Source organism: Schistocerca cancellata, chromosome 7 (genome assembly GCF_023864275.1).
Source record: "Schistocerca cancellata isolate TAMUIC-IGC-003103 chromosome 7, iqSchCanc2.1, whole genome shotgun sequence".
In the NCBI taxonomy this organism is placed as follows: Eukaryota; Metazoa; Arthropoda; class Insecta; order Orthoptera; family Acrididae; genus Schistocerca; species Schistocerca cancellata.
In genome coordinates, this window is record NC_064632.1 from 544747290 (window position 1) to 544760971 (window position 13682).

Genomic DNA, 13682 nt, shown 5'->3' on the forward strand with positions numbered 1-13682 from the left:
CGAAAATTACCTCGAGCAATTAAACAGAGAAACTACTCGTGGAGATAACATCTTGGACCTACTGATAACAAACAGACCCGAGCTTTTCGACACCGTATGTGCAGAACAGGGAATCAGTGACCATAAGGCCGTTGCAACATCCCTGAATATGGAAGTAAATAGGAATATAAAAAAAGGGAGGAAGGTTTATCTGTTTAGCAAGAGTAATAGAAGGCAGATTTCAGACTACCTAACAGATCAAAACGAAAATTTCTGTTCCGACACTGACAATGTTGAGTGTTTATGGAAAAAGTTCAAGACAATCGTAAAATGCGTTTTAGACAGGTACGTGCCGAGTAAAACTGTGAGGGACGGGAAAAACCCACCGTGGTACAACAACAAAGTTAAGAAACTACTGCGAAAGCAAAGAGAGCTTCACTTCAAGTTTAAACGCAGCCAAAACCTCTCAGGCAAACAGAAGCTAAACGATGTCAAAGTTAGCGTAAGGAGGGCTATGCGTGAAGCGTTCAGTGAATTCGAAAGTAAAACTCTATGTACCGACTTGACAGAAAATCCTAGGAAGTTCTGGTCTTACGTTAAATCAGTAAGTGGCTCGAAACAGCATATCCAGACACTCCGGGATGATGAAGGCATTGAAACAGGATGACACGCGTAAAGCTGAAATACTAAACACCTCTTTCCAAAGCTGTTTCACAGAGGAAGGCCGCACTGCAGTTCCTTCTCTAAATCCTCGCACAAACGAAAAAATGGCTGACATCGAAATAAGTGTCCAAGGAATAGAAAAGCAACTGGAATCACTCAACAGAGGAAAGTCCACTGGACCTGACAGGATACCAATTCGATTCTACACAGAGTGCGCGAAAGAACTTGCCCCCTTCTAACAACCGTGTACCGCAAGTCTCTAGAGGAACGGAAGGTTCCAAATGATTGGAAAAGAGCACAGGTAGTCCCAGTCTTCAAGAAGGGTCGTCGAGCAGATGCGCAAAACTATAGACCTATATCTCTGACGTCGATCTGTTGTAGAATTTTAGAACATGTTTTTTGCTCGAGTATCATGTCGTTTTTGGAAATCCAGAATCTACTATGTAGGAATCAACATGGATTCCGGAAACAGCGATCGTGTGAGACCCAACTCGGTTTATTTGTTCATGAGACCCAGAAAATATTAGATACAGGCTCCCAGGTAGATGCTATTTTTCTTGACTTCCGGAAGGCGTTCGATACAGTTCCGCACTGTTGCCTGATAAACAAAATAAGAGCCTACGGAATATCAGACCAGCTGTGTGGCTGGATTGAAGAGTTTTTAGCAAACAGAACACAGCATGTTGTTATCAATGGAGAGAAGTCTACAGACGTTAAAGTAACCTCTGGCGTGCCACAGGGGAGTGTCATAGGACCATTGCTTTTCGCAATATATATAAATGACCTAGTAGATAGTGTCGGAAGTTCCTTGCGGCTTTTCGCGGATGATGCTGTAGTATACAGAGAAGTTGCAGCATTAGAAAGTTGTAGCGAAATGCAGGAAGATCTGCAGCGGATAGGCACTTGGTGCAGGGAGTGGCAACTGACCCTTAACATAGACAAATGTAATTTATTGCGAATACATAGAAAGAAGGATCCTTTATTGTATGATTATATGATAGCGGAACAAACACTGGTAGCAGTTACTTCTGTAAGATATCTGAGAGTATGCGTGCGGAACGATTTGAAGTGGAATGATCATATAAAATTAATTGTTGGTAAGGCGGGTACCAGGTTGAGATTCATTGGGAGAGTCCTTAGAAAATAAAGTCCATCAACAAAGGAGGTGGCTTACAAAACACTCGTTCGACCTATACTTGAGTATTGCTCATCAGTGTGGGATCCGTACCAGATCGGGTTGACGGAGGAGATAGAGAAGATCCAAAGAAGAGCGGCGCGTTTCGTCACAGGGTTATTTGGTAACCGTGATGGCGTTACGGAGATGTTTAACAACCTCAAGTGGCAGACTCTGCAAGAGAGGCGCTCTGCATCGAGGTGTAGCTTGCTCGTCAGGTTTCGAGAGGGTGCATTTCTGGATGAGGTATCGAATATATTGCTTCCCCCTACTTATACCTCCCGAGCAGATCACGAATGTAAAATTAGAGAGATTCGAGCGCGCACGGAGGCTTTCAGACAGTCGTTCTTCCCGCGAACCATACGCGACTGGAACAGGAAAGGGAGGTAATGACAGTGGCACGTAAAGTGCCCTTCGCCACACACCGTTGGGTGGCTTGCGGAGTGTAGATGTAGATGTAGAATTGAAGCCAAATTAACTGCGAAAGGTGCAAGGAAAATAGCGAGGGAAACTCGGGACTCTACGCAAAGCACGGCAAAAGTAGGAAAGGTCATGTTATCAAGGCTACAAAGCCGGATAAAACATGTCGAAGAAAAGCAACAAGAGCAACCGGACAAAGGGCCTAACGAGATGTTGAAAGAGGAGGTGGCGATATTAAAAAGAAGTTTAGAGGACGAGGTAAAACGTCTCATTACAGACACATCAGGAAAGGAGGAGGGTGTAATTACTGCGTCGACTGAACCGTCACTTGCCGGAACACAGATAACCGCTTCACGGTATGACAAAGTTGACACTATAAGCAACGGGAGCCACGCCTTGATTCACAGGTCTGAGGCAACGACCGAGGTAAACACGGACAGGGCGCAGCTGTCCAGTGAGCACAATTGCTGTCAACTGATTAGATGTACCGAACAACTGTCGAACATGCAGAGGGGGAGAGATGACGATAGCGTGTCGGAACGAATTAGTCCACATCCCGAAGTTCATACGAATCGTAAGAACGGGCGAAATGATAACTGGAATGATGACCGGTTTGACTACAAGCATTTTGTATCAGTCCGAAAGTTCCATCACTACAAGGACGAAGGTAATAGCTTGCATTCAAAACCTTTTATGGAACAATTTGAGTTATCTTTGCCTCCACACTGGCCATTGATGTACCAGCTGGATTTTGTGTGCTCCCATATGGAGGGCGCGACCGCTGAGTACATGAGAAATGTAGCGAAGACGAGCGTCTCGTTCGAAGAATTCAAGAATGCCTTCTTAGGCAAGAACCCCAAGAAAGGATCAAACAAGAAATTATGATGTCCAGAGATATGGAAGGGGCAGGGTACCGGAGTCCGGTCAAATTTTTTGAAAATATGACAAAAAGGAACCAGTACCTAGACAACCCATGTAGCGGTGCGGAAATCATCAGATTATGCTACATGAAACTTCCCATCTCGTATCAACAATCACTTGCCGGTCGTTGTGGTAGCGATACTGAGGTATTTAAGGGTATTTTGCGCGAACTGGAATTCGCATTTCAAGAGGAACAGGCGCGGGAGAAAGGCCGACAGCGTGAACAAAATAACAACCGTCGCAATAATGGACCTCGGTGGGATAGCAGGCCAGTGCCGACCTACAACGGCCACAATCAAGAGTACTGGAAACTCGAAAAAAGGTACACGGAAGAAGAGCGACACTCTCCGGTGCAACATAATAAATTACAAAGGACTTGGGGCGGTAACCAGCAATCGGGAAGGAACAGGAATAATGGTTACCAAAATAACAACCAGGAAGAGGTCGAAGTCTGCCCTCCGAAGCCTGGTCCATCCCACCTTAACGGGCAGGATTACGAATGACTAGACCAGAGCGCGGACGTAGTAAATATAGGCTTAGAATAAGGATTTTTGCTAAAGTGTCTTGTTTGTTTGTATATGTACTGATCTTAGTGGTAGAATGTCTCGTTTATATGTGCCTATATTTTGTGTTTTTTTAATTAATAATGATATCTCGCCTCTAGATGTTGAGAAAATGAAGTGCACTAGAGTATTTTGTAAAAACACATGATTGAAGAATTGAAAACAAGTATTTCTGGGCGTACCCCTAGAAAAAGATAGATTAGAAACTCTGTAAATTACAGAAAAGTTCCCCGTAGTTTTACCTCCGTCATTGGAGAACATATTTAAGGTGGCCAGTCCCGTAGGTCGTTACGAGGACGCACCGACGCATCTCGTATGCCCCTGAATACGTAAGAGGTGGGCAGCTATGCGCAGTTGCGTGAATTAGTGCACCCAGTGCATGTTAAAATGAACCGGGTGTAATCACGTACAGGCATTGATAGGCCAGAAATACTTGTTGATACCAAGATAGTGTAACAACTGCGAGCGTGAGCAGTGAGCCATATTTTTGTTTTGCCATTGTGACATTGCTAATCCGAAACACGTTCACAGGCCTTATAAAACCATTCGTGACAAAAGGAGAAAACGGGAAGAAAATAGAGGAGAGAAGAAGTGTCACAATAGCACACGATAAAGCACGCTATCCAAACTTCCAACAAAAATCTTGGTATGACTGACACATGTTTAAGTTTTTTGTGTTTTATACATGTTCGCAAGCACAATAACAGGGACGTCTGCCACATAGGGAACTCAGAAGAAAAAACAAGATTAGAGTTAAAAAATAGTAAATAGTAAATATGTAGTCGGGTTGGCCAACACCGTGTTAGTCGTAGGAATTGGTAGTTAGAAATGGTGATGGGATCCTGTCCAGATAATCTTGATTCCCTATCCCTTGATTGTGTGTGTGAACGACTGTGAAGCAAGTTGTCTTGTACAATTTTTATGTTTATCTATAAAAAAAGTTCTGTTACATTTCTATTTTAATTGATCCTGAAGTTGATTTACAAACACGTAAAATTATTCCTTTGGTAATGAAACAAGTTCATTATTTTAAAGCAAAAAAAAAGTATGGTACTGATGGTTGAACATGAGCACTTTCCATGTACTAAAATTAGTTGTCTTAGTGTGTTAAGGTGACGTAACTAAGCAAGAGGGAGTTGAAGCTACGACACCTGGCACACCACACACGAGCTGACAAGGAACGAGGACGACAGCAATGAGGGGAGCACACAGCTGACGATGGTGATGGCATGCAGACCACGCCCTGAATCGACGGGGCCGATGGTAAACTCAGCAGCCAAGGAGAGGTGACATCCAGCACTCCTGTGTACGACAAAGAGGTCGGTCCTGGTCTCTGTACAAGGTGCGGATCGGGGGCAGCAATGAAGAGGTCCAAGAAGGTTTCTATATTTGTTGCTCGCCACGTCAGGTGGAGCGACAGCCCAGCTGACCTTTTGTGCCTAAGGACACCAACTTTGAGGGCCTGAGCAAAAAAATAGGCTCTTGTCTTATCACGGTCCCTCCCTTGCCCTAAAGCGTCTATAGAAGGAGCAAAGACCTGTGGCTGAGCCGCGAGAGGTCACCGATCATAGATGCACCGTTGGGGTCTTGTGGCTGTCGGACAAGATGTCGACAACGAGCTCTTAGGTGAGAGCCATCCTGCCTCAAGAAGATGCGGGTGCCTGTGGCGCCATATCCGTAATCGACGTTGCTCTCTTCTCAGCTGTTAGCCATCCCTCAACTTGCTAGTCAGAACTAATGTCACTTCTGTTCCTGCAAGAAACTTGTGCCGTGTGTGTGAGTGTGTCAGTGTGGATGCAAATGAATAACATACGCCTCAACAAACGTACTCATTTGTTCTGTTTATGAATTATGTTATAAGAAGGTTATGATTTTATAAATGTTCCATTTGATAAAACGTCGTATATTTGTCATGCCACGTCTGTTTGTGTTAGAATAAGATTTCATACTTATACCTTGTTACAAATACACAACAGCGGTTGCTCAATACGCAATGATTTTTGTCATTTTGCTTGTGTTTTATATACAGGATGTCTCACCTATCTTGTCCACCCAAAATATCTCTGGGACAATAACAGCTATTGGAAAACGACTTTCACCGGTATCAATGTAGGGCTGGGGCCCATGAATGTACATATTTGGAAACATTCTAAAACGAAAGCATATGTGTTTTTTAACACAAACTTATGTTTTTTTTAAATGGACCTCCTATATTTTTTCTTCAGCAATCCATAGCATGACAAAGCACATACACAATGGCGTTGATTGTATCGCAATATTCCCATTACAACCCGAGATATTGAGACGCGAAGTTGGCGCTTGAAGCACCCGACATGCGCTGCTAGCACACGTCCTGAGGCTCAGGCGTGAACCCCATGCTGCCCGTAATCGCGATGTGATTGACATGCGTAATCACACTTCCGTGCTTATCAAGAGGTCCGAAACGAATAATCCGGTCTGCTGCAATCCTGCTGCGATTACAGGGAGCATGAGGTTCACGCCTGAGCCTCAGGACGTGCGCTAGCACCGCATGTCGGGTGTTTCAAGAGTCAACTTCGCGTCTCAATATCTCGGGATGTAAAGGGAATATTGCGATGCAATCAACGCCATTGTGTATGTGCTTTGTCAAGCTATGGATTGCTGAAGAAAAACTATTGGAGGTCCATTTAAAAAAACAAAAGTTTGTGTTAAAAACCACATATGCTTTCGTTTTAGAATGTTTCCAAATATGTACATTCATGGGCCCCAGCCCTACATTGATACCGGTGAAAGTCGTTTTCCAATAGCTGTTATTGTTCCAGAGATATGTTGGGTGGACAAGATAGCTGGGACACCCTGTATATATATATACACTCCTGGAAATGGAAAAAAGAACACATTGACACCGGCGTGTCAGACCCACCATACTTGCTCCGGACACTGCGAGAGGGCTGTACAAGCAATGATCACACGCACGGCACAGCGGACACACCAGGAACCGCGGTGTTGGCCGTCGGATGGCGCTAGCTGCGCAGCATTTGTGCACCGCCGCCGTCAGTGTCAGCCAGTTTGCCGTGGCATACGGAGCTCCATCGCAGTCTTTAACACTGGTAGCATGCCGCGACAGCGTGGACGTGAACCATATGTGCAGTTGACGGACTTTGAGCGAGGGCGTATAGTGGGCATGCTGGAGGCCGGGTGGACGTACCGCCGAATTGCTCAACACGTGGGGCGTGAGGTCTCCACAGTACATCGATGTTGTCGCCAGTGGTCGGCGGAAGGTGCACGTGCCCGTCGACCTGGCACCGGACCGCAGCGACGCACGGATGCACGCCAAGACCGTAGGATCCTACGCAGTGCCGTAGGGGACCGCACCGCCACTTCACAGCAAATTAGGGACACTGTTGCTCCTGGGGTATCGGCGAGGACCATTCGCAACCGTCTCCATGAAGTTGGGCTACGGTCCCGCACACCGTTAGGCCGTCTTCCGCTCACGCCCCAACATCGTGCAGCCCGCCTCCAGTGGTGTCGCGACAGGCGTGAATGGAGGGACGAATGGAGACGTGTCGTCTTCAGCGATGAGAGTCGCTTCTGCCTTGGTGCCAATGATGGTCGTATGCGTGTTTGGCGCCGTGCAGGTGAGCGCCACAATCAGGACTGCATACGACCGAGGCACACAGGGCCAACACCCGGCATCATGGTGTGGGGAGCGATCTCCTACACTGGCCGTACACCACTGGTGATCGTCGAAGGGACACTGAATAGTGCACGGTACATCCAAACCGTCATCGAACCCATCGTTCTACCATTCCTAGACCGGCAAGGGAACTTGCTGTTCCAACAGGACAATGCACGTCCGCATGTATCCCGTGCCACCCAACGTGCTCTAGAAGGTGTAAGTCAACTACCCTGGCCAGCAAGATCTCCGGATCTGTCCCCCATTGAGCATGTTTGGGACTGGATGAAGCGTCGTCTCACGCGGTCTGCACGTCCAGCACGAACGCTGGTCCAACTGAGGCGCCAGGTGGAAATGGCATGGCAAGCCGTTCCACAGGACTACATCCAGCATCTCTACGATCGTCTCCATGGGAGAATAACAGCCTGCATTGCTGCGAAAGGTGGATATACACTGTACTAGTGCCGACATTGTGCATGCTCTGTTGCCTGTGTCTATGTGCCTGTGGTTCTGTCAGTGTGATCATGTGATGTATCTGACCCCAGGAATGTGTCATGTGTCAATAAAGTTTCCCCTTCCTGGGACAATGAATTCACGGTGCTCTTATTTCAATTTCCAGGAGTATATATATATATATATATATATATATATATATATATATATATATATATATATATATATGTGTGTGTGTGTGTGTGTGTGTGTGTGTGTGTGTGTGTGTGTATGTGTACACAATCCAGGCACTGGAATGGGCCAGACCTTGTTGAATTGTGTAAAGATGACACACCGTGCACTATATAAACGTCCAGAGACAGATACAAGAAAAACCTTTATTTATAAACTGTCAAAGGGGGGTTCACATATAATTTAATGAGAGCAACTACTATCAACTTCACAAAATGTTACACGAATATTGTTCATGTATGTTTTTAGTAATTAAAGTCGAGTAGGGATGGATAACTGAGAGTGAATGGACCTTAAGTTATAATTGCGGGTCTTTCCATTCAAATGACAAGCACAGAGGTGCTTAAACATGTGTATTTGCCCTTTGCGACGTGTGTCCTTGTAATATAATTGTAGTTTTCTTTTGAGTACTCTGACCAATAATTGTCTCAGGAATCGGCAGAGATTAAAGTAAAATTAGACTAAATAATGACCACGACTTTAACAGTAAATCCAGTCATTGAAGGCAGGTACCCCAAGAATGAGTGGGATTGTGCATCAGAGAGGAGGCAGTGTAATCAATCGCCCGTAACTACTCACGCGAACGCATTAAAAATACCAGTTATGGAGATATTAATTTTGTACCACAGGTGTTAACACCATAGGAGTCATCACCTGTACTACAAAATTGATTTGAAGAGAGGGGCTATGTAAGATGGCAAGAACTATGCCCCTTACATGAAGTCATTAAACATCACCTAACTCACATTGAGCGAACAAAATGACTGACAAGGCACAATGCATCTTGTAGAGGGTATATTATGGACGTATTGGAATAATTTATGTCAGGTGATGGTTTTAAAGTACTTCACACGACATGAAAACTTTGTGGAAACGAGTCGATTTACTGGACGTTAGTTTACCCCAGGGAAGTATTTAGAGTTGACCGTGGCCGGCTGGGGAACGGCAAAGGGAAGCGACAATAGGCACCTTAGGGCAGCTCAAGCTCTGAGAAAGCAGTAATGCGGCGTGGCCTCCAGCCGCCTTCAGATGAGTGGCAGCATGGGTGGTTGACCCTGACCGCCGGCCACGGTGGCTGTGCGGTTCTGGCGCTGCAATCCGGAACCGCGGGACTGCTACGGTCGCAGGTTCGAATCCTGCCTCGGGCATGGGTGTGTGTGATATCCTTACGTTAGTTAGGTTTAAGTAGTTCTAAGTTCTAGGGGACTTATGACCTAAGATGTTGAGTCCCATAGTGCTCAGAGCCATTTGAACCATTTTTTGACCCCGAACTCATGCTGGTGTACCAGGAAGCAGACGGAGAACTTGTACGCCTGTTGATAAATGTCCGTCGTCCCATTTTCAGGGAAACATGCGAGAAAGCCGCGCAAAGCTACGGTGGAGCGGTCAACAGAGGTCAAAATATGCGTGTTCGTGACTACAGCAACTTTATGCTGAATTCACGGTCGATAGAGTCTGAAGTAAATCAGGTGAAGAGTGACAGAATGAAATACGCCAGCCTCCGATGGGAACGTAGGACCGAGGAATTTGAAGTACTCTCCTGGGAGTCAGAATTCCGGAAAAATTGGTGTTTGTGCAGACACTAACCTTGATGGGTGGCCTGGGAGGAGCTAAATAGAAGAAGTTGAGAGGAAGGGAAATTTTGTGGGAATTTGTTCACTTCCCAGAGCAGGCATTGGTCGGCGCTGGGAAGCGACGCATAATTAACGCGACTTGTGCTGCAATTGGCGTAAGTGATTTTGCTGGAGGGGAAACCGAGGCGAAGAGCGGACTGGGAGAAGTGCCTGTAGAGGTCTTCGGTTCCCAGTTTGCCTAGAGTGAGTGAGAAAGAGTGAGTATCTTTGAAGTTTAGGACTTAGCAAATGGAACAATTGAGCTTGGAGATAGAAAGTTTTGGTTCAGCTATGTACTGAGCAAGATAGCTAGGAGTGAATAGACGAGCGCAGCCCTGCAGCACCACGAGGTCGGCCGACGTCCACACAACGACGGTGCTCCGCCACGCTTTATTCGGTGATATTGCGCCCACTCCGGCCACTGATTAATTTGTTGGATCACGTCGGCAAAGTTTCCACGAGGGTTTCATGGGCCGTGTATTGTAGAATTCTTCTCGCACTTCGCATTACGTCTGGGTCAGTCGATAGGAATTACTTTTGAGTTATCGCGCTTTACTCCACGCAAACGCAATTTATCACCACTGCCTAATAGGAGAGTCTTGTAATGTGATGATTGAAGGTCGGAAGTTAAAATAAATTTGTGCTAATCGACTGTATCTGTTTTCAATCAAGTAGTTGAAATCCCAAGTCACTTTCTTAATTAATTTTATGTTCAACATTTGCATGTGGTGTTCAATAGCTGAATATAACATCAATGTGCACCCCTTTTTAATTAAATGTGATCAGTTCTGAATAAATTAATGTCAACACTGCCACCGCAGTTCAATCAGGAGTCACAGGGCCATATTACTTTTTGCGTTATCCGATATTGCGGCAGTTTTGCACTCTCTGTTGATCTGTTAGTCAATTAGTTGGGGTGAACACACGCCAAAACCAGCTATGTGATGGGTGCGGTGTTAGAGTGTGTGGATCAACTCATATCCGCCAGTGAGCGGGAGATTTAAATTTTAGTAACTTATTTGATGTCCATCGTTTTTATAGAACTTTCCAGTACGGCCCTAACTAGAGTAAACAAGTTCGAATGGATGTCTGCTGCTTTAGTTATGGGGAAATGAAAAGACCTGCACAGGATATTCTGGACTGGGGAAGTACATCAAACCATTCTTCGGGGTGATGACCACACCAACCATCTCACATTCTCAAAACTATAGCAAATTCACAAAAAAATATTTGTAATGGTAACAGTTTTGCATTTATTCACATCTAAGGCAATCGGCCATTCTCCAAACCAAGTGGATATTTCCCTTTGCTACTCAAATACAGGGTGGCGCACGAAATGTGTTACCATTTTGTTTTTGAATATAGACTTTATTGTCAATACAATCTGAAAGGAACATATACTACAATGAAGAGCCGTACATGGAGATTTGTTCTAACTCAGCACATCCTCAATATGTCCACCATTTCGTTTCTTAACTTCCTTCAAACGAACAATGAAGTTAGTGATTACCCTACGGCACATGTCTTCCATAATTTCACTGCAAGCTTGAAGAATAAGTCTTCTGAGCTCTATTAAATCATGTGGACGTTTCGGGAAAAATTTTTCCTTTAGGTACCCCCAAAGAAAAAAGTCACATGGATTGAGGTCTGGACTATTGTGGGGGGGGGGGGGGGGGGGGCAATTTTGTCCGTCATTGAAGCTACCTGGAAACCTGAGTGAAATGATCCGCATGTCGAAATGCTCGTGTAAAAACTCCAACACATTGTTTGCAGTATGTGGCCTTGCTCCATCTTGCATGAACCACTGCGTGTTGAAGGGCAAGGCAGTAGCAAGAAGCTGTGGAATGAAGCTATTGCGAAGCATGCTCAAATAACGCTCGCTGTTGGCAGTTTCTTAAAAAAAAAGAAGGATCCAATAAGTCCGTGACTGGAAATTGCTGCCCACGCTGTAATCCTCGGAGTATAATGTTGTCGTTCATGAAGCGCTTGTGGGTTTTCAGTGGCCCAAAAGCGTACATTTTGTTTGTTAACCACACCGTCCAAATGAAAATGCGCCTCGTCTGAAAACCAAACGTTGTTGAGAGTTTCTTCCCTATCCTCCGCCCACTGAGCAAACAGTAGTCTCTGCTGCTTGTATTCTTCAGTGAGTTTCTCTGCACAGGTCATCTTGTATGGGTACATATGGAGGTCACTTTTAAGAATGCGTTGAACGGATCGTCTGGATATTCCCAGTTGCACTACTGCCTTTCTACACGATTACCCGGGACTTCTCTGTAGATCAACTCGTACCGCTTCAGTATTCTCCGGCGAACAAACAGGCTTAGGCCGAGGTCACTTCGCTAGCAATACTGTTCCTTCCTGTACAAATTTATCGTACAGCCTGTGGACGGTCTTCTTGCAAGGGACCCATCGTGTGTTAAACTGTTGTCGAAAACGCCTCATGAAAAAGTAACACAATTGCCGATCGTTGCTGTGTCGTCAGTCTTCCATTGTCAGCCATTGCTGCTTACTAGCGGCAGTATCGTGAATTACACGTCAATTCGTAACTCATTTGTTTTCCCAAGTTCTGCTGGTACTGCTATATAGATCCCAGCGGGATATCTCATGTGCGTTGTAAATTGTGAGAGAAACAATTGGTAACACATTTCGTGTGCCACCCTGTAGGATACTCTCCTGGTACAGTGTTGTCTTCCGCAAACAATATGTATAGGTCGTTCACATGTCGTGTACTCAGAATACGAGAGATACTGTCTCTCACATAGAGGTATTTGCGACGATACTCTCCGCCAGAGCGAAACACCGACTTGTGCGAAGCTAGCAGCACACACCCCTCCCACAGGGACGTGACCGCGGATTTCCTACGCTGCGGCGGTCCGTGGGCGTGGGTTCGTGTCCGGTGGCGACCCGCCTGGGCGTGCCCGCATTTTCGGCCGGTCGTGGACCTGGGACGTGGCGCCGTCCAGGCGGCATCGTAGAGGTAACGGTGAGGGACCTAAGTTGAGGTCGTGATCCTGAGGATGGGCTCAAGCGAAATTAGCCACAGAAGTTGTTCTCAGTGCCCAGAAGAGTCAAATCAAAGAAATGAGAAAGCTGGTGGAAACTTGTGGTGACTCCTCAGACGGTGATTCCAGAAGATAAACCGTCATTTGACTACAGATTTAGTTTTATTGGAGTCAGTGTGCATTTCGGAGCAAAACTTTTTAGGCTCCGAGCTGGATACTACTACAGTACTGGCCTTTAAAATTTCTACACCATAAAGATGACGCGCTACAGACGCGAAATTTAAGCGACAGGAAGAAGATGTTGTGATATGCAAATGATTAGCTTTTCAGAGCATTCACACAAGGTTGGCGCAGGTGGCTACATGAGGAAAGTTTCCAACCGATTTCTCATACACAAACAACAGTTGACCGGCGTTGCCTGGTGAAACGTTGTTGTAATGCCTCGTGTAAGGAGGAGAAATGTGTACCATCACGTTTCCGACTTTGATAAAGGTCGGATTGTAGCCTATCACGATTGCGGTTTATCGTATCGCCACATTGATCCTCGCGTTTGTCGAGATCCAATGACTATTAGCAGAATATGGCATCGGTGGGTTCAGGAGGGTAATACGGAACGCCGTGCTGGATCCCAGCGGCCTCATATCACTAGCAGTCGAGATGACAGGGATCTTATCCGCATGGCTGTAGCGGATCGTGCAGCCACATCTCTATCCCTGAGTCAACAGATGGGGACGTTTGCAAGACAACAACCATCTGCACGAACAGTTCGACGACGTTTGCAGCAGCATGGACTATTAGCTCGGAGACCATGGCTGCGGTTACGCTTGACGCTGGACGACAGACAAGAGCGCCTGCGAAGGTGTACTCAACGACGAACCTGGGTGCACGAATGGCAAAACGTCATTTTTTCGGATGAATCCAGGTTCTGTTTAGAGCATCATGATGGTCGCATCCGTATTTGGCGAGATCGCGGTGAACGCACATTGGAAGCGTGTATTCGTCATCGGC